The following is an 18,431-nucleotide window of genomic DNA, read 5'->3' on the forward strand; positions in this document are numbered from 1 at the left end:
GAAAAATTCAGGTTCATTCTGTTGATCAAAAAAAAGGTATTCATTTTGAAAAAATTCTACCGCTGATAACCCCCGTATACTTTGCAACACTGCTACCGCAATGATAAGACCGTTAGGCGCAAAACGATATAGTTTATTCCACTATAACTCTCACTTGTATGAGACCAAAGATTTCTTCCGATTACTATTCGCAGATGATACCAATAATCGAAGATGAATCGGTGAATCATTCCATTTCCGAAGTTTTAGGGTTAAAATTGATAGAAAATAATTTTTAATCGTCCCATATTGAATTCCTTTCGATTCCTATCAATCTGAAATGTTCAAAAACGAGATTCGCAAATTCGTGTTCATTCACTGGGTGACTCTAAGAAAAAGGTGCTAATAAACTATTCACTTTATTTACGTATACGAATCCACGCAACATACGAATCCGTTCCAACACTTGTAGTAGGTATACATGCGTATTGAAAGTTGTATCGTATCAACATACCGAAAAATTCAAACCAGTAATGCAGGCAGAAGAGCCGTGCGGCGGACGAAGTATAGTACAGGCAACGAGACCTCCATTTAATTTTCAATGAACTTCGAACGACGTTATCAGGGGCAGTACAATAAGAGCATGATGGGAAATTACGTTAGGGTTTGATATGAGAAAGTCCACACAAACATAGAAGTACAAAAAAAATTCATTTTCCAACTTTGTTTATCAATTATATTTAAAATCGATTGCAAAATTTCACACACACAAGATTAAAAAGCCAAGAATCATTATTTAAATGAAAATAAAAATTTCAATTTAAAACGTTATTAAAACAGACCAAAAAATATAAAACAATTTCTTCTAGCCCCATACAGATTTAAAACGAAGAACGTGGGGCGCATTTACACTCCGTACCAGTGTCTATTGCATGCACCCTTCGTTTCTTGTTCTACGGAGTGTAAATGCGCCCCACGTTCTTCGTTTTAAATCTGTATGGGGCTAGAAGAAATTATTTTATACTTTTTAGTCGATTTTAAAATCTTTTTAAATAATTTTTTTTTATCTAATTATTTTATGCTTTTTCATCTTATGTGTATAAAATTGTCCAATCCGAGTTTGATCGTAATTGATAAGCAAAGTTGGAAAATGAATATTTTTCGTACTTCTACGTTTGTATGGATTTTCTCGTGTCAAATCCTAAGCGTAATTTCCCATCATGCTCTTATTATACCGCCCCTGATAATGTCGTTCGAAATTCATCGAAAATTAAATGGAAGTCTCATTGCCTGTATAATACCTCGCCCGCTGCACTGCTCTTCTACCTGCACTACTGGTCAGAAGGCTTCGGGATATTGATACCGTATAACTTTCAATACTTGTATATACTTACTACAAGTGTCGGAACGGATTCATATATTACGTGGAATCGTATACACAAATAAAGAGAATAGTTGATTAGCACCTTTTTCTTAGAGTAGCCCAGTGAATGAACACGAATTGGCGAATCTCGTTTTTGAACACTTCAGATTCACAGAAATCGAAAGGAATTCAAATTGGCATGATTTCAATTTTTTTTCAATCAATTTCAAACCTAAGACTTTGGAAATGAAATAATTCACAGATTTAACTTCGATTATTGGGATCAGCTGCGAATAGTGATCGTAAGAAATCTTTGGTCTCGTTACAAGTAAGAGTTGTAGCGGAATGAACTATATCGTTTTGCGCCTAACGGTCGTATTATGGTGTTACACTTACAGTACCGTACAGATCGTCGTCGGACAGCGTCGGACAGCGTCGGACAGTGGCGGATAGCAACGAACATCGCCGAACAGCGGAGCTGTCCGGTCCTATCCTGTGCCGCGACAGTGGGCGTTGACCTTAACCCCCTGAGTGCCAAGTCAATTTGATGAAATGTGCCCAAAGTGCTAAAAGTCAAACTTAGAGCAATTCACCTAAAATTGACCACTCGGGGGTTTTTGGGGGCGCTGATCACGAATCCGATATCAGATTCGCAAAATTTCAAGATGGCGACCCGCTGCTGCGCATGCGCATTAGTATTACTGATCTATACTTGAGGAATAGATCTGGAATTGGTTACTCGGGGGTTTTCAGGAGCGCTGATCACGAATCCGATATCGGATTTGGAAAATTCCAAGATGGCGACCTACTACTGCGCATGCGCATTGGTATGGCTCCAGTATAATTCAGGATTCGCTCTGGAATTGTACACTCTGTGTGCCCGCAAACTTCTGAATCATCAATTCAGGTATACCAGTCACATTCATACGGAATATCCTATCGCATATATCCATTACTGGGTCAGGATATTGAAGTTTTGTGAAGTCGATAACATTCCCGCTCTCGATTATAAAGGTCTTTTTCTAATGCGCATGCGCAGTGGTGGGTCTCCGTTTGAGAATTTCGCAAATGTGGTATCGGATTCATGATCAGCGCCCCCGAAAACCCCCATGTGGCCGATTTCAGTTCATTTCCTCAATTATACGCCATTCATACTAATGCGCATGCGCAGTAGTAGGTCTCCATCCTGGAATTTGTCAAATCTGATTTCGGATTCATGATCAGCGTCCCTGAAAACCCCCGAGTGACCAGTTTCGGAGCAATTCCTCAATTATATACCAGTCATACTAATGCGCATGCGCAGTAGTAGGTCGCCATCAAGGAATTTGTCAAATCTGATTTCGGATTCATGATCAGCGCCCCCGAAAACTCCCGAGTGCCCAATATCTGATCATTTGGTGATCATTTTTCCCGTCTACTTGACTACTATGTCAGGACAAAGATTTCTTGGAAATGATAAAAACTATAACTTTGTAAGCGCGAAATTAGTTTCCTAGCATGGGCTATCAGAAAATGAATGATGTGATCCTTTTCAGCATGGCCCAAAATATACGAAAATACGCTTTAGTTACAGGTGACATATTATCAGGCGTTGCTAGGGCACTTATTCATTGAACAAAGATTCGTGCTTTCTCGGCACTTTGGGCCAAGTCGAGAAAAACAAAGATCTTTGTCCGCGGCACTCAAGGGATTAAATCATATGTTCAAACTTTCAGGTTACGGAAGACTAGATTATAAACCCTTGGGTTACGAACGACTTCAAAATGCCAGCTAAAGGTTCTTTTTTTTTCCTGTGACACGGGAGCTTTTTTCATTACATATAATTATATTGATTAAAATGATACTTTCTTCGGAATATGAGCAACTTTCCTGAATTTCGCTACGAACGAGCGATGTATCGTCGAAATTTCAACCCTTTCGATTCATTTGTTAATTCAATATAGGAAAAAAACGGGAGAGTTTGCTCGCTCGGTAAACGTAGGACTGCTACATGACCTTAAGCTTTAATTTCATCACATTTCTGCTTCAACCACTTTTTTGGCCTGGCTGTAGATTCAATACGTGCTTAAGAGCTGAGATTCATATTGCTATGCTACGTTTCACATTATCTGAACACCACAAATAAAATAACCTTATATTGTCATGTAACTAGTACGTTGTTGGCATCAGACTACGGAAAATCTAGATAAAACTATCACATCACACGCTCGGGTTCTTTTCACGCTAATTTAGTCTTGTAATACTTAAAATTTGAAATTTCAACAAACACTATGCAATATGTTAAAAGTGGTGAAAACGTCAGACTGAGAATTGCGGAAAGATTGTTTTGAAGAAGCTATAAATGCCAGAAATTATTACGTTATAATTCAAAGAATTCAATTAGGGTTGACTAAGTGCTTTGATAACAACTCTTGCGCTGCCTGTGAGGCCCATTACTAACCGGTACCTACTAATGCTGGCTGAGCGATTGCTGAAACGATATGCGATATGATAAAACGAAAACGATAGATTCATGTACGACTGATTTCGGTGCTGCGGTATTTAGTTGCACGCGTTTGAAAAAATATTTGAAGAAACAGCCCCGTGTTTCAGATCGGATACGGAAGTGTTGCTCGATATTTCAAATACATTTTCGTAACTGTGATATCACTGCGACAATTTTATTGCCTGGCATATAGTGAAAAAACAGTGATTACTAATTAAATTACAAAAAAAAAAGAAAAAACAAACTCACGTCTGATGATATTACCCATGTTAGATGTTTAAGTACCCAACGTTAAAATATCGTCTACAAAGTTTTATCTCATCGATGTTTTGGAGTAAATTGTTTATGAGTATTGGCTTAGGTATTATATGATATATAACAAGTATTGCAATCCGATCCGTGTTCAATTTTGGTTTTAAATAAATGAAAATATCGATGCTGAGCAGCCCGAGCTTCTGTGACGCAGATCGAAACTCTCAAATAATTATCGTTTGATAGATTACAATATCTTTTTCTTAGAGCTAATGGCTCTGGGAAAAAAATGGTTGGAATACAAAATAACCGTTTTCACAAAAAATCTTAAAACAAAAATAATATTTTTTGAACTCCTATCCTTACCGATTAAACAAGATTATCCAACTATCAAATAGAAGGTTGAAAATTCCTGAAGTACCCAATTAAGAACTTTTTATGTCATTTCTTGACGGTGGTTCATATTTATTAAATGTGTTCGATGTCGTTGAGCTCGCACGACAGCTTCAACTTCTCGACTAAATATTCTCAGAGTGTCGAACAACGAATTAGTCCGCTCTTGTAATCAATTCTCCTTTGCAACCTCTGCCTTTAACAATAAGATTGGAAAATTTATCTTCTCCCAACAAGCAGGAAGCCTCTAGTCGACAACTCTTGCCAGAAATATATTTCCATTGTTCTTGGTCGCGACGGCAGAAGCTTGCCTTTTATAAGTGAGATAGTAATAGAACCTGATAATGTGACGTGAGGATATTACAGCGATGCTGCTATATGGTTCACATATATGTATAATGTCACATATATACATATACATTAGGGTAGTTCAGAAAAGGGTCGTTTTTTTAAATCTCGTTCTTCGCCGAGATTCTTGCATTTTTTCACTAAAAAATGGCTCAAGCGACATCTCAATTATAAAATTCCTGAAAAATGACCTTTTGCAAAATTTCAAAGTCGGTGTTACGTCCAGCATACCACTTCTCTCTATTTTTCCTACTCGCTAACTCTCCCACAGTTCTTACATGAAGCTCATGGTCTCTGTCCTGTCCTCTTATCTCTACGTAGTCTCACGCTATTCGCTATCGCGCTTACTCATCAAATTCTATTCCCTACCTTTAGCATCTTCACACCTTTTCTGCACCCGTAAGTTTCAAGTCTCTAGCGACACTCCTATTCTAACTCTCAACAACTTGACATCTAAACTTCTTATACATCTTTCGCACAGCACAATTCATTCCTACAGGTATTTCAACTTCTACGCAATAAACATATAATTGATTTATTAAACATACCCAAGGTTATTCAATCCTCATCCTGATTTCCGGTTGACCGGGAACGTAAAAGCGAAGCCAACCTATTTACTCCTATCGCTCAGTAGTAAACTCTACTCACGGACGTAACATCGGTGAGGCAGTAGTAAAATTTTTTCAGCCCAGCCCTTTTGCGTGAGCTATTTTTTAGTGAAAAAGTGCAAGAATCTCAGAGAAGAGCGAAATCTAAAAGAATGGCCCTTTTCTGAACCGCCCTAATATACACATTGTGATTTATTTGGTGTGTCTACAAAGTTCTTACTTATTCAGAACTGCAACCATGGAAGATTCCACAAAATTGTGATATTCTCACAAGGAGTTTATGTTTCGCATGTTCAACGTACATGAAAAGGTCCTTGATCTCGTGACCTAAGGTGATATTGTATGAGATTCCAGTAAACAATCTGAAAGGTCAGAGCAAGCTTTCACGCTACGGTAATAATAAAGATGACCAAAATCAAGTTATACGCAACTGTATCAGGATCCAGTCAACTTCTGTGTGCAATTTGAAATTCCCAATTATACGTGGGATTTCATTCTCAGCCTTTCCATGTATATTATTAGGCATAACGTTACATCAGAGGACATTCACTTGTATACAAATAAGCGATAAAATCACGCGGAGGAATTGTATTTTTATTCAATAAATGCAAAAATATTGAATTCGTTTTAATTCGTTTCTTTTGAAACTCTTAACTTTTATAATTATTTTTACAACAATACTTTTACAATTAAGATTCTTGATAAAATCACGTATAGTGTATTCAACGATTACGCGAATAAAATGATTTCTTTTAATTCAGTTTTTTACCATTATTTTGTTTTATCGTCGAGAAAATTTGAAAGATCTGTAGCTTTTCATGTAATAAATTATTTGCTCACTGAATGTCTACATATTTTCTTCAAGTTTACAAGGATTGCACGAGGCTGAAGTTCGTGAGATTAGCTCAACAAAGTTTTGAATAAGCAACTTTGTTATTTTAATTATTGAAGGTATAACTATCAGTTACGAAGGAATTGAATCATGCCTCAAGTAAAATTTCGCATGCTCCTATTTTGTGCTATTTATTAAACATGAGATGGTTGCAGTGGCTTAACTTTTAAGAGGCTGAAGTAAGTACCAAAAGGTGACTATAATGATTGACATTTCGAAAAAACCGTTATCCCATAATTTCAAGAATGTTTGAAAGGCAGTAAATTATAATAAACCAAGTCTTTCTCATATTTTTTAAAGTTAATCACTTCAAAGTCACTGTAAAATTGCAAACATTACTAATTTCAGCCTTATGAATTTTATTTGCGATAGATGTAACACATAATGTGCTCGATTCTGACCGATTCAAGGCCACCGGTATCCTCTACTACCATCCATTTAACCTGCGTCAGAATCCAACACGTTATGTGTACAGTTTTTACACTAACATTGTACACATCAGCTTATACTCCCGAGTCAACTCATCAATGTCCAGTCAGTATTATTCAAATCTGAAAAACAACTCTCAAATTCGACCGTCTTTCATTCGCTACGACACACAGTGGTTCCAAATCCCGAATCGCTGGCCAAAAACCGAAAAATGAAGTTTATATTCAAGGAATTTCACCTGTGGGGTCAGGTAGAGGGGTGTTTCAAGGAACCCTTTCAAGGCTCGGTAGGTTTCAGGTGTTGCATTTAGCCGTTGGGATCTCATTCGTAACGGAGCGCTCGATCAGGTATAGTCGGTCGTGCGCTACGCTAGAAAAATATCGTTTAGTTGTGTTCAAAGTGATATATCTTCAAGTAGAATTGAGTTATTTTAATTCTGCAAAATGGACTCTCTTCCTGGATGTAAGTACACTTATTATGTTGTTGCGATTTCTTATATTAATCATACACCGAGCAACAAAAATTATGAACATCTACCGTAAATTCTCGTGCTCGCTGCGGAAAAAAGTTATGTTCACATTGAGTAAAAGTTAATAATTCTAAATAATTCTATAGTGGCGCCTTTGCTTGTGTGGCTCACGTACAGCGCTCTGTACTAATGCGTACAGTGTCGGTGTGTTGGCTCCGACCGGCGAGTTGGGGTGATCGTGCTAACTCTCTATTGTCGACCGACGGTAGAGCCATCTTATGGATTTGCGAGTCGCGGAAAGTTTTGCTTCAAGCGGCCCATAAGCCGTACGCTTCTATGTGACTCGATCTTCGTTGACTATACTGTGCGAAGTGCACCACAGTAGAGTGCGAATGTGAGTAATTTGTTTCTCATAAATATAATTATTATTGTACCGGATTCGACTATCATTTTCATTAACAAATCATTACTGATTCTTAAAAATTTTCTATTATTGTCTAATAGTACAAGATAATTAGGTTTGAAACTGGCAAAAAGGACTTAAATCTTAATTTTTTTAGGACAAGTAGAGGGTCATTAGAGAAGCCTAACACCACCAAAATCCAACAAAATTTCCTTGTGTTGGGTCCGCCATCTTGAAAAACATGAAAAACAGGCAATCCTCGATATCTCGACTCCTATTAGTCGGATTTTCGTTTCTTTTTTTTAGTTTTGTAGGGAAAAATATCATCTACAACTTTTATTTGACGTAATTTTTTATAGCTGCGAAGGAAAACATTTTATGCCATTAACAAATTTTGGAAAATCTCAAGCTATAAACTTAATGCAAGTGACACTTATTGTATATTTTCAATTATTTGAAATACAGATTGGATATTTTCGAAAAATAACTAAAAGAATTTTTAACAGATTCATAGTAATTCAATAATTTAAGTAAGAAAATAATTTCTGAATGAATCCAAACATACTATTTAATTTAAAAATTCTCAATCACTAATAATTTCGAATTATTGAAATTGATCCCATTCCAAAACAATAAACTTTGAAGAGACGACATCCTTTTTCCATTTGCGATTAATGAATAGTTAAAAATTTAAACAATATAACTAAATAAAACTAAGAATAAAGAATATACTCGCTAAGTCAAGCAAATCAGTAGGGCGTGAAGCCATGGCTTAGTTGGAATCGCCAACTGCAAACAAACCAAGAGTAGTTGCAATGTCTGACTGCAGCGACTCTAGCGGCAATAACGATAGCAATTTGAGCCTTAGCAATTGGATAATAGCAATTGGAGCCTTTAAGTTTAAGTTTCTTTAAGTCATTTTATTATATGAATGTAATATTTAACGTAATTTCTTAATAATTAAGTATTTGCATTCAAATTCGTATTTACATTCACATACTTTCCCAACCTACTATATCCTACACATGTACCTAATAATAAATTATTTCTATTCAAAACCCCTTGGTACCTGATTCCATAGAGATTGATTCAAGTTTAAATAAAATCATCCACCATTTTTGGGCCGCCATTTTGTTTTGTGGAAATTTGACTTCAGATCCGTGTTCAGCGACCTCAAAAACCCCCGTGTAATAAATCTGATAACGATTCCATAATACCTTCTATATTTGGCCAGCGATTCGGGATTTGGAACCACTGTGCGACAGTTGGATGAATTAATTTTTGTACAGACCTTAAAAGCCACGGGAAACACGTAGAAAAATTAATTTTTGTCTGAGGATATCAAAAGTGAATGTTAAACCTTGAGCGTCTCTTCATTTCACTCAAGATTTGCGATTTCTGCTAAAAAATATTAATCAATTTAATTCCTGAACACGTCGGATAACCACTAGGCTGAAGATAGTAACGTCGACGTAATGAAACTTTGGGGAGAAAAAATCACTATTTTACAATTTTACAGTAAATTTGAAGTACTCTAATTTTAAAAATATAAATATGTCTTGCCTCATTTCAATTTACTACATTTCAGAATTTACAAAAATTGCGACAAAAGAGATTTTTCCGAAGCATGTATCATCACAATAACGTTACTAATTACTTCAGCTTCATGGATGACCTGTCTTTACCTCGAATGTTGTTTTCGCCACTATGTGGAGTAACGGGTGCAATAGGTGGCAGTCCTGATAATTAATTTTGCGCTATCCAAGCACCGGACATAAGTAGTCTTCACCCGGGCACTGCGGAACACCGATCATCCACTCGTGGATGTCAATACTCCAAACTACCGGTGACCATATTTCCCGATCCAAACTCGAAACTATGTTACAGTGGCCATTCAGTCTTCATTGGCTATTGTACAGAATATCGAAAATGACGACAAGTGCTGTGGAGACTAAAATTGGCTATCTCTTCAATGAATAAAAACTTTAACATCGTTTAAAAACAACCATACCGACCATTGAACTATACCGGGTTCTATTTCGAGTGTGGGAGCCTTGACCCTTCGTTTAATCATACTGCGTAGAATCGACCCGTTGGTCAACGTTCTGCCTAGGTACTATGCTACTATTTTCCCCCAAAAGTATCTCATCTGAGAATTACCAACTCCAAATTTTTGTTCAAAATATGAAAAATTGACAAAGTAACGATTTACAGAGTGGAAAAGGGTTCCTTGTGCGCAATGACCTCTATGATTTTTTTTTCTTAACCTTTTGCCATTCGAGTTCTTATACATTCACTTTTGTACTTACAATTAATCCAGAATGATTAAAGCCTGTTGCATAATTTTTTGATCCACATCGAGCGAATAATTTTCTCATGATCGTTTTTTTTTTTTTTAAGGTACTCCTTGCACGACCCCAATATTTTACGATTTACTGATTTTTTCTTACAATAAAGTACTTGTATACATGTCATTAAACTAGGAAAATTGCAAGCTAATTATGTGATTTCTTTAAATAGAGGTTGTATTTTATTCAAGGTTCCTGTCGGTTGAGTTTCTATTATTTATTTTTTTTTTTTAGAATTGAGCATCGTTTCCTCCATTTTACTTTTGACACAAAAAAAAATAAAATTGAATTTGATCACGGAGTTTCTTTGTATTTTATTTTCACTACAAGAAACCATTATTGAAATAAATTCCGAATTTTTTTTTTTTTATATGACAGAATTTAAAAAAAATATGTATTCTCCATTATTGTCTCATTTTGGGACCATGACATAATAATGTGTCTTTAAGTCCCTGATTTTACAAAACAAGTTTAATCGAGCTTAAAAATGTCCATCTTCATGTAAACGATATTTTAATCACTTCATAAAGTTGCCAGCCTTTAAAAAAATTGCAGAAGAATTTTGAAAAATTAGCAGTATTATTTTTGACCAAAAGAAATCAAGAAATCTATTGGTTATCAGAATCCCAGAGTTACGACACTTAATTACTTAGCACAAAATGATTCCTAACAAAATGTTATCGTCAAAATCGCACATTTAATCGTGAATTTCGTGCATTGTGATTTAATTTAATTTAATTTAATTTAATGAAATTAGTTTTGCAAAACCGCGAAATTTTTATCGGCAAATGTCTAATAATTTTTTGCGGAGTCATTTTGTTCGGAGTGCTTAAGTGCGGCTACCGAATCCCAGGAGTCAGGTGGATGACCCGTTGGTTTGACGTGAAATGTCCCATATGGACATTGAAGAGAGAGTTTTTGTAATTAAAAGGAAAAAGCCACGGACCCCGACCGACAACGAGGTGAGAAATCAATAAGTATTACAATATGCAGTAATTACAGTATTACCAACGTCAGAAAATACTTCAAAAAAGCGCATCCCCCCCACCTTCCATGGGCGTGTAGCAACCGCTCCCACGTCCCAACTCCCAGCAACCTGCACCCACATATTCATAGTATAAGTATTTTGAATTTGATTTTTTCCTAATTAACCTCTCTTCTGTATTTTCCGCAGAATACTGCAAAACATATCGTATGTGAAACGGATGCGTACGTTTCACGCACCAGTTGTATAATATACTAGTTCAAACTTTTTTTTTCACTTTCAGTAAGCTGCCCCCACCTCCACTTTTCATAATTGCTTATCTTACAACAAAGGTGAGCTCAAAAATTCTGGTTTTTGGGACTGCAAAATTCACAAGTAGCTCTTTAATACACGATTTAAAAAAAAAATTGATGACTAACAAGGAACCCTAGTAGGGTCGACACCTCCAAATTTGATCTAGTTCACATATGTTGTAGAATGGAGAAAAATAAAAGACAATTTTTTTGGGTTGGTTTCTCAGTTTCCGATAGAAGCACTCGATGTATTTGAATAAAATCAACGCTGAAACGCATTCATTCGTCAATAGAAACGTTTCAGCGTTAGTTACATTCAAAGAGATCAGGCGCAAGAAACCGCACCGTTGGGTGCCCATCCTTGAGGGTCCTTTTCGTCACTTTTAACCGTTTTTCGACAATTGAAAAAAAAGTTCCCTCAGTTTTCGATGCTTCACGACATATATGAACTAAATTAAAATCGGAGGGACTAAGCGACCTAGGGTTCCTTGTAAGTGGGGGTATTCTAGATTTCTATGCTTTACGGACACCCAGATTTCCGTGGATTGACGTTCCAAGTGTTACCTTACTTACTCTGTAATATTCTTGAAAAATGTTATGGCAGGTATACTGCAATAAAATTATTCAGATAAAGTTATTTTAAACTTGATTGGCTGAGCGAAATTCGAGGAAGTCTTTGAAGTAGAACAACAATTTCTTACCCTTGTTTACCTTTTTCGTGCAAGTAATGCAGCAATACGTGAACAGGTAAGTAAAACGTAATTTTTACCTTCTTACTTTCACTGTGACAGTCTCAATTTTGGTTTAACTCTAGTAAAACGGTGATGTTATTTTTTTTTCACCTATTCTGCCAAGAGGGGGAAGAAGGGGGGATTCACCAATCTTGTAAATTCCACCTCTCGGGTACATCATAACGAATTCGTGTATAGTGCCCTCCCCTCTCCCCCCCCCCCTCCCCGTTACCATTCTTGGGTTAAAAAGAACCGCAAAACTTGCAAAAACTGAGATATTGTTCGGCTCGGTAAATGCAATCACCCTAAGACAAAAAATCTGTCGCGAACAAATCTGACATTACGTGACCCTAACCTTAATTTCATGCGTCGTGAAAAACGCGTAACATTCTCTTATTATTCAAAAAATCGTGAGCAACAAAGATGCAAGGGTCTTTTCGCCTCGTGCATTTTCAATATTCGTCCTCGGCTCACCTACGATTCATATTGCAGACTTACGCTCGGCCCGAAAATACCGAGTTTACCTCCTTGTTACACAATATACTATTCCAGTTCTTTGACAACCGTACTTCCCACTTTTGGACTGCGCATTTTTACGCTTTATTCAAAATCAGCTATACAACACTTCAAGTAGGTGGTGTTCAGAGTTATTGCGTATAGAGACATTAATGACAAATCATAATGGAATTCAACGAGCAGGGCAGCGTAGCTATTAAAAACTAAATGTGTTCATTGGACAAATAGGAAACCGTGTTCTATTGCCATGGCATAAAAATTAAAACATGATATAATTGAGAGTCTCATTATAAGTTTTGTGAACGATCTCTGTAAAACGTGCAGTGTAATTCCGTTAAGCCGCGAGTCGTTCTTTGATTAAGAACAAATGAGAGTAATAATACATAGAGCAGCTTACTTTCTAGTTAGAGTTGAAGTGTAGGGAGTGTAAAGCGCCTCTAATAGCTGACAATGAGCTGCTTCTGCTGCCGGCTGCGGTTCTTGCTAATTAGTCATAACCCGCTGGAACACGTTGCGTCACTCACGATGGCACCAAAATCACGCCGAAGAATATTCCTCGAGGATCATTGGTCTTCCGTATTATCGTTATAGTTATTGCCATCCTCAGCCGCTATATAACTCTGCTTGCAGCCTTCCTTACGCGTTACAAGTTTTTCATTTATTTCCCCTTCGGAAATAAAAAACAAAACAAAAAACCAATATCATATACATTACATATAATTGGATGGGTTTGGCCTACGGGATTCACGACCCTCCGCCGCGGCCGGACAGAAAGGATCTACCCGGCATTTTTAATCACCACGTATACGCTCGCTCGCTCCCGTGTTTCATCCATGGGGGCCACCTATTTACAGTCGATTTTAGCCCCTGGTTTGCAACGCTTTCCCGCGCCCTTCAAGTCTACCGGAAATCACGCGACCTTTGGCTCGTTAGTTGAAGTTCGAACGCTTTCTGCAATGGCGTTACGGCTTTTGTTTGCAAAGACGAGCCCTTTTGATTCCTATAACGCCCACCTCGTTGCCAGACCCAACATCTAGGGGTATGAAATTATGGATATACAGTACAAGCTCGATTACAAGCGTGATTCGGTTGAAAACAACATTGTTCTTACCACAAATTTAAAAAACTTGTACACAGCGGATCCAATTTTGAAAGGTCGTTCTTGGAATTCGAAATGTTCTCATGTAAATAACATGATAGAGATATCATTTCGGCTTGACAGTTATAGTTTAGCCACTAAAGAGGATTAAAGATAAATTTTTCCTTAAAATTCATTTTCAAGACTTGAAACGTATGAGCCGCGAAAGCTGCGGACTTTGCTTTCCCGATATTTTCATAAAGAATTGAATTGTCAGCAAATTCATGGTTAGCATTTTTGTTGTGAAGTCATTAGTTTCGCCGCTAAAGACGCTCAAAGATGAACTTTCACATAAAAGTGACCTTCGAAGCTTAGTTACAACTTTAAAGCCGTATGACCTACGGATATCACGCATAATTGAACTGCACCTTGCAGGGAACTTGATTCTTTACGATATACTTCCAGAATCAAGTCTGTGTATTATTGAATGTGGCGGGGTAGACATAATTTTTCAAAAAATAACGTCCTTTCCATATTATTCAAATGGAAAAACTTCAAACTCCGAGAGCGACGTTATAAAATTGGAATTAACCATAAGAAGTAATCAGCGTAAGGCAAGGACTGTATGTTTCCTATGTATAATGAGGTTTTCTGATCAGAGTGAAAAAAGTTTGCTCCCAAACGAAACACCGTAATGTACATTCTGTTTGAACGAAAAACGGAAAGTATCTAATAACATATCATGTTGTTATATCGATCATTGGACGATATATTTCTTTGTGTTCGCCATGAGATAAATTGTCTGTTCTCTTCAATCCAAACTAGTGCTTATGTCCACCTGATTGGAATTTGTGTCAATTTGTGCACGCTTTGATAAAATCGTCACTTTTTCCCGCCAAATAAACTGCATAGGGACACAATCGCGCGGCGTGAATGGGAAATCGATGCACGTAAGATAAAAGAACCGATATAACTTAGGAGTAAACCATAATAGCGATCATATTTTTGCTCCTTATTACCAACACATGTGCTTGCGTACAAACGTATTTTGCGACCTAAGTTCTCGAAAATGACCGAGTATTTTGCGAATCGTTGGCAGAGAAATTATCTTGAAAATACGAGTATTTGGTGACTTACAATTAGCGTGGAATATCGCTGAAGTATCCCAGACTCGGCCGCAATTAAAGATTTCAAGACCTTCCCAAGGTATTTGACGGATGAATTTGAAAGCGAACAAAAAATCAACGTGGCCACTGTCGGTGAAAGACTTGCAATTTTATTTCAGTTTAACGATCATTTTCGGGCAATCGGTAGCTACCAAGCGGTATTTCGCGCAAAACAGAATCATGATAGGAGAAACTAAAATGTAATTTCACAATCAACTGAATCCTAGATACTGAGAATTTATCTCGCAAGATTCACCGGTATGTGTGCGGCGTAGGTATGTCATGTGGTAAATTGGGCACGAAAACGAACGGATCGCTCGGAGTTGACTCTCAATATCAATAAGAAAGGCAAGCTTGTAGTACAACTACTGATACTTAAATACATTATTAATGGAAAAGTTCTTTCACTTTCGTGACTAAAAGAAATCGACACTCTACTTCTTTTCTAAATCAAAAAATTATAACTAATTTGTCTCTCCAAATATGAAAGGTCTGTTAAAATATCGCGGTACCTTAATTTCGAAAAATTATAATATACGCGTAATGCACCCTCAATAGCGCTTGATTGAAAGAGTACGATCAGGCAGAGAAGACCGAACGCCCTGAAACTCATAGCTCAGGTATCACCACCTAAGTGAAAGATGATTCGTGACCTCTTTGTCCGGGATTCGAGTGTTCGTCGCGGTGTATGAAGGTGCGCCATAAAGCTGGAGGGATGATCGGCCGTGCGGGAAAATTAAGCCGCTTAATTCAGTCGGAGAATATTCGAGAGATCGATTCGCGTGCTACGAGGCCATATTTACCCAAGTCCGCGACCGTCAAGAGGCGGTCAAATATTCAGTATTTTGCCCGTAGAGTGTACAGAAGAAAAGGGATAAAGGGGGGCGGCGAGGAGGAGAGGGGAAGAGGGAGGGAAGCTTACACGAAGAGAAAAAGGACCGCCGCAATTTTATTATCAGCATCGAGACCGAGACATGGATGTCCCTTTCCTCGTGCCGGACATTGAATGTTACACAGGGTGCGTTGTACATGCATACAGTTCTTAGGGGGAGTCGTCGTGTCGCCGATGGCTAGGGGCTCTGTCGCTCTATGCGCCGCGCCGCACGGTTCCCGTATCGACCGAGCGGTGCCTCGGCCTGCCGCACAACCAGCCTCCTCCCCCCCCCCCCCCCCCTCCTTGCCCTGCCCCTCTCTCATCGCGCCATTGCCCCTGCCCCACGCCGCGTACCGCGACCCGCCGACCCGGTGTCCGGGTGTCCAGGTGTCCCGCTAATCAGCCTCGTCCCACGTGCCCGTTCAGCGAATATTCCGGCCGACTGTCGCGAGTCATGACTCACCGCGCACCAGCAGCCCTCGGGTCCCAGGCCCTGAAACCCCGCGTCGCGAATTCCCTCGAATTCCCTCCAATTGTAAGGCATGCCTGAAGTCGTTCGCACGGCCCAGTTGGCGGTTAATTTGATTCGCAGGAACGTCGGGATCGCCATAAAGCTCGTCCGCACCCGCCTCGAGGGGGCTCAACGTCAGTCACATTGTCTGTTGAGGCGGGTTTCTGATACGCGGAGATTGTTCACCAATGTTAACACGGTGTTAGAGCGGTCCAAGCATTGCGCATTGCTTGGCGATTAGCGGGATTCGTTACGTCTAACCGATGATTGACGAGAATGGTAGGATGGATTGCGGATACGAAAGGGACCGGTTGATATTCAGGAATTGGAAAAGCCCCAGATTTTGTCACACTCGATAATCCTTGTGCACATTGTGCTTATGCGTGATGAAGCAACGAGTCGGCACGACCTTCACCCTTTTTGTTATCGGTGTTAAACTTGTTTCTAGTTGACTGTAAGTGTCGAGGATCGATATTATTGTGCGGGAGGACAAATTCGCCCGGGTAAGTTTTTCACGTAGACGTATAGAAATATCGAGCCGAGGGTGATGGGCATTTCGGAGGTTCAGTTCGGTTGCGGATTTCGAAAGTCTTCGACTTCCGTCGGTATCGTAACGTTGGGAGCGCGGGGAGCGGCAGGCCAATAATCGTTGATATCGTCGCAGGGCCGCTTTGAACAAACCTCTCGTCAAGCTTCATTCCACGAACACCATTTGGCCGCCATAGTTGCGCAGTGTTGAACGCGTTCACTTCCGGGATCTGACGAAAAGCAAACAAACGACAACCGCACCCCCGACTTAACCGGAAACCCTGCGATCCGTTGACGTCGACCAGCGACGCTAGACTGCGAACTCCCCGAAGACCGACGTCGCTGTGCGTCTGCGTTAGGCACCGAGTGTCACGACGCGCGTCTCCGCCGCCCCAGCGCCACCCCCGCAGCCACGTACAGCGCCTCATTTTCACTGCAGTGACCAAGAGAGTTAGTCAATGGCTGTGCTATCTTTCCCCCCTTTCTCTGCCCCAACCGATACTCCGAGTCCATAGTCACTTTTCTTACTACTTGGTTATTAGTTGTTTTTTTTTTTTGTCTACAAAATAGTCACTTGAGTTGCATATTTTATTACAATCATCCGTGGCGCGCACTGAAATTTCATTTGTACATTTCAATCCTACTGCAATTGTTCCGTGAGGTTCCCAGAAAACGTATGCATCGGAAATAGTTCAAGAGAATTTTTAAGCATCGCTTTGGTGAAAAAGAAAACAAAGCCAACCGATTTAAATGGAGTATTTTCAATATTTCTTTGACACCTCGAGGGTTGAATTCAATCATTTCCCTTAAAAATGTTACGCATATCCAATTTAATATACCCCGTTGATAATGATGCCTAGAATGTTTTCTATGCATCCTTACTTCCACTGTACCACTGCATTTACGAAAAATTGCTTTGCTTCAATTCCAAGTGTCGGCAATTCTTTAAAAAATTCGTAATTTTTTTTTGCTGCGCAGAATCTGCCATTAATTTTTTTAATTCTTTCACCAATGCCAATTGCAGGCATTGGTTCCAATAAAATAACAAAAAAGGTGCAAACATAGCTCTCAATAATAGTTCGTACCAAACTTTTTTCATTTTTGATTCACACTTTTCAAAGAATTTAATTAAGATCCATAATTTCAAAGTAACTGGTGTTTTCAAAGAGTTACCACACGACTAGTACTGCGTAGATACTGTAAAAAGCAATTTCGAGGCTGTAAACATGGGAAAGAACTATCTGATTTTTATCATCGAGTTCGAAAAGATATTGCCCAATCTCGGTAACGCCTCATATAGTATTACACTACACAGAATAATTGATTGATCTATTTGAAAATCTGAGAAACACCACTTCCTACAAAAATCAAGAAAACCAATCACATCTGTCATTGACCGAGTAAAAAATTACTTATAGCTTGCGGAACACATTTGCAATTTCACTGAATGGATATGATGAATTGAGTAGAAAGCATCAGAGAATCAAATTTTCCTATAAAATAAAATTGTTACAAAATTTCGGTCGATTAGAGAAAAATAGAAAGAGAGCTTAGGAACCAGATACTGAAAATTTTACGGACAATACTGATTGTGTACTTAACCAATGGGAAAAAAATTCAAAATTTGAAATTCTTGATATTTAACGTTTTTTTTCTTCAAAAATAACGGTCCTTCGAATATATTGTAAGAAAAATAGATACTCAGGTGTAGATTTTTAATCTTAACGCCACGCACCAACTCTCCGCATCGAAGTCGAGTCGCGTATGCGACATCATTATT

At 38.5% G+C, this 18,431-nt stretch overlaps 1 protein-coding gene and 1 long non-coding RNA gene across 5 annotated transcripts in view; one reads left to right on the forward strand and one right to left on the reverse strand.

The window, feature by feature from the left end:
* The window catches only part of LOC107219503 (cholesterol transporter ABCA5), a 48,214-nt gene extending 31,246 nt beyond the window's left edge, over positions 1-16,968 (reverse strand). For 3 of the 4 annotated variants that reach the window (XM_046730843.1, XM_015657745.2, XM_046730840.1), the window contains exons 1-2: positions 16,805-16,968; positions 12,892-13,161 (exon numbers count right to left, since the gene is read on the reverse strand). The gene's annotated coding sequence lies outside the window, so the exon portion shown is untranslated. The remainder of the gene's footprint in view (positions 1-12,891; positions 13,162-16,804) is intronic. The other variant, XM_046730841.1, reaches the window with a different exon arrangement.
* LOC124292811 lies at positions 7,093-8,059 on the forward strand. Its single transcript, XR_006902740.1, has 3 exons — positions 7,093-7,211; positions 7,365-7,612; positions 7,779-8,059. It is a non-coding gene; the product is annotated as an uncharacterized LOC124292811 (long non-coding RNA).
* Positions 16,969-18,431: the final 1,463 nt, after the last annotated feature.

Source organism: Neodiprion lecontei, chromosome 2 (genome assembly GCF_021901455.1).
Source record: "Neodiprion lecontei isolate iyNeoLeco1 chromosome 2, iyNeoLeco1.1, whole genome shotgun sequence".
NCBI lineage: Eukaryota > Metazoa > Arthropoda > Insecta > Hymenoptera > Diprionidae > Neodiprion > Neodiprion lecontei.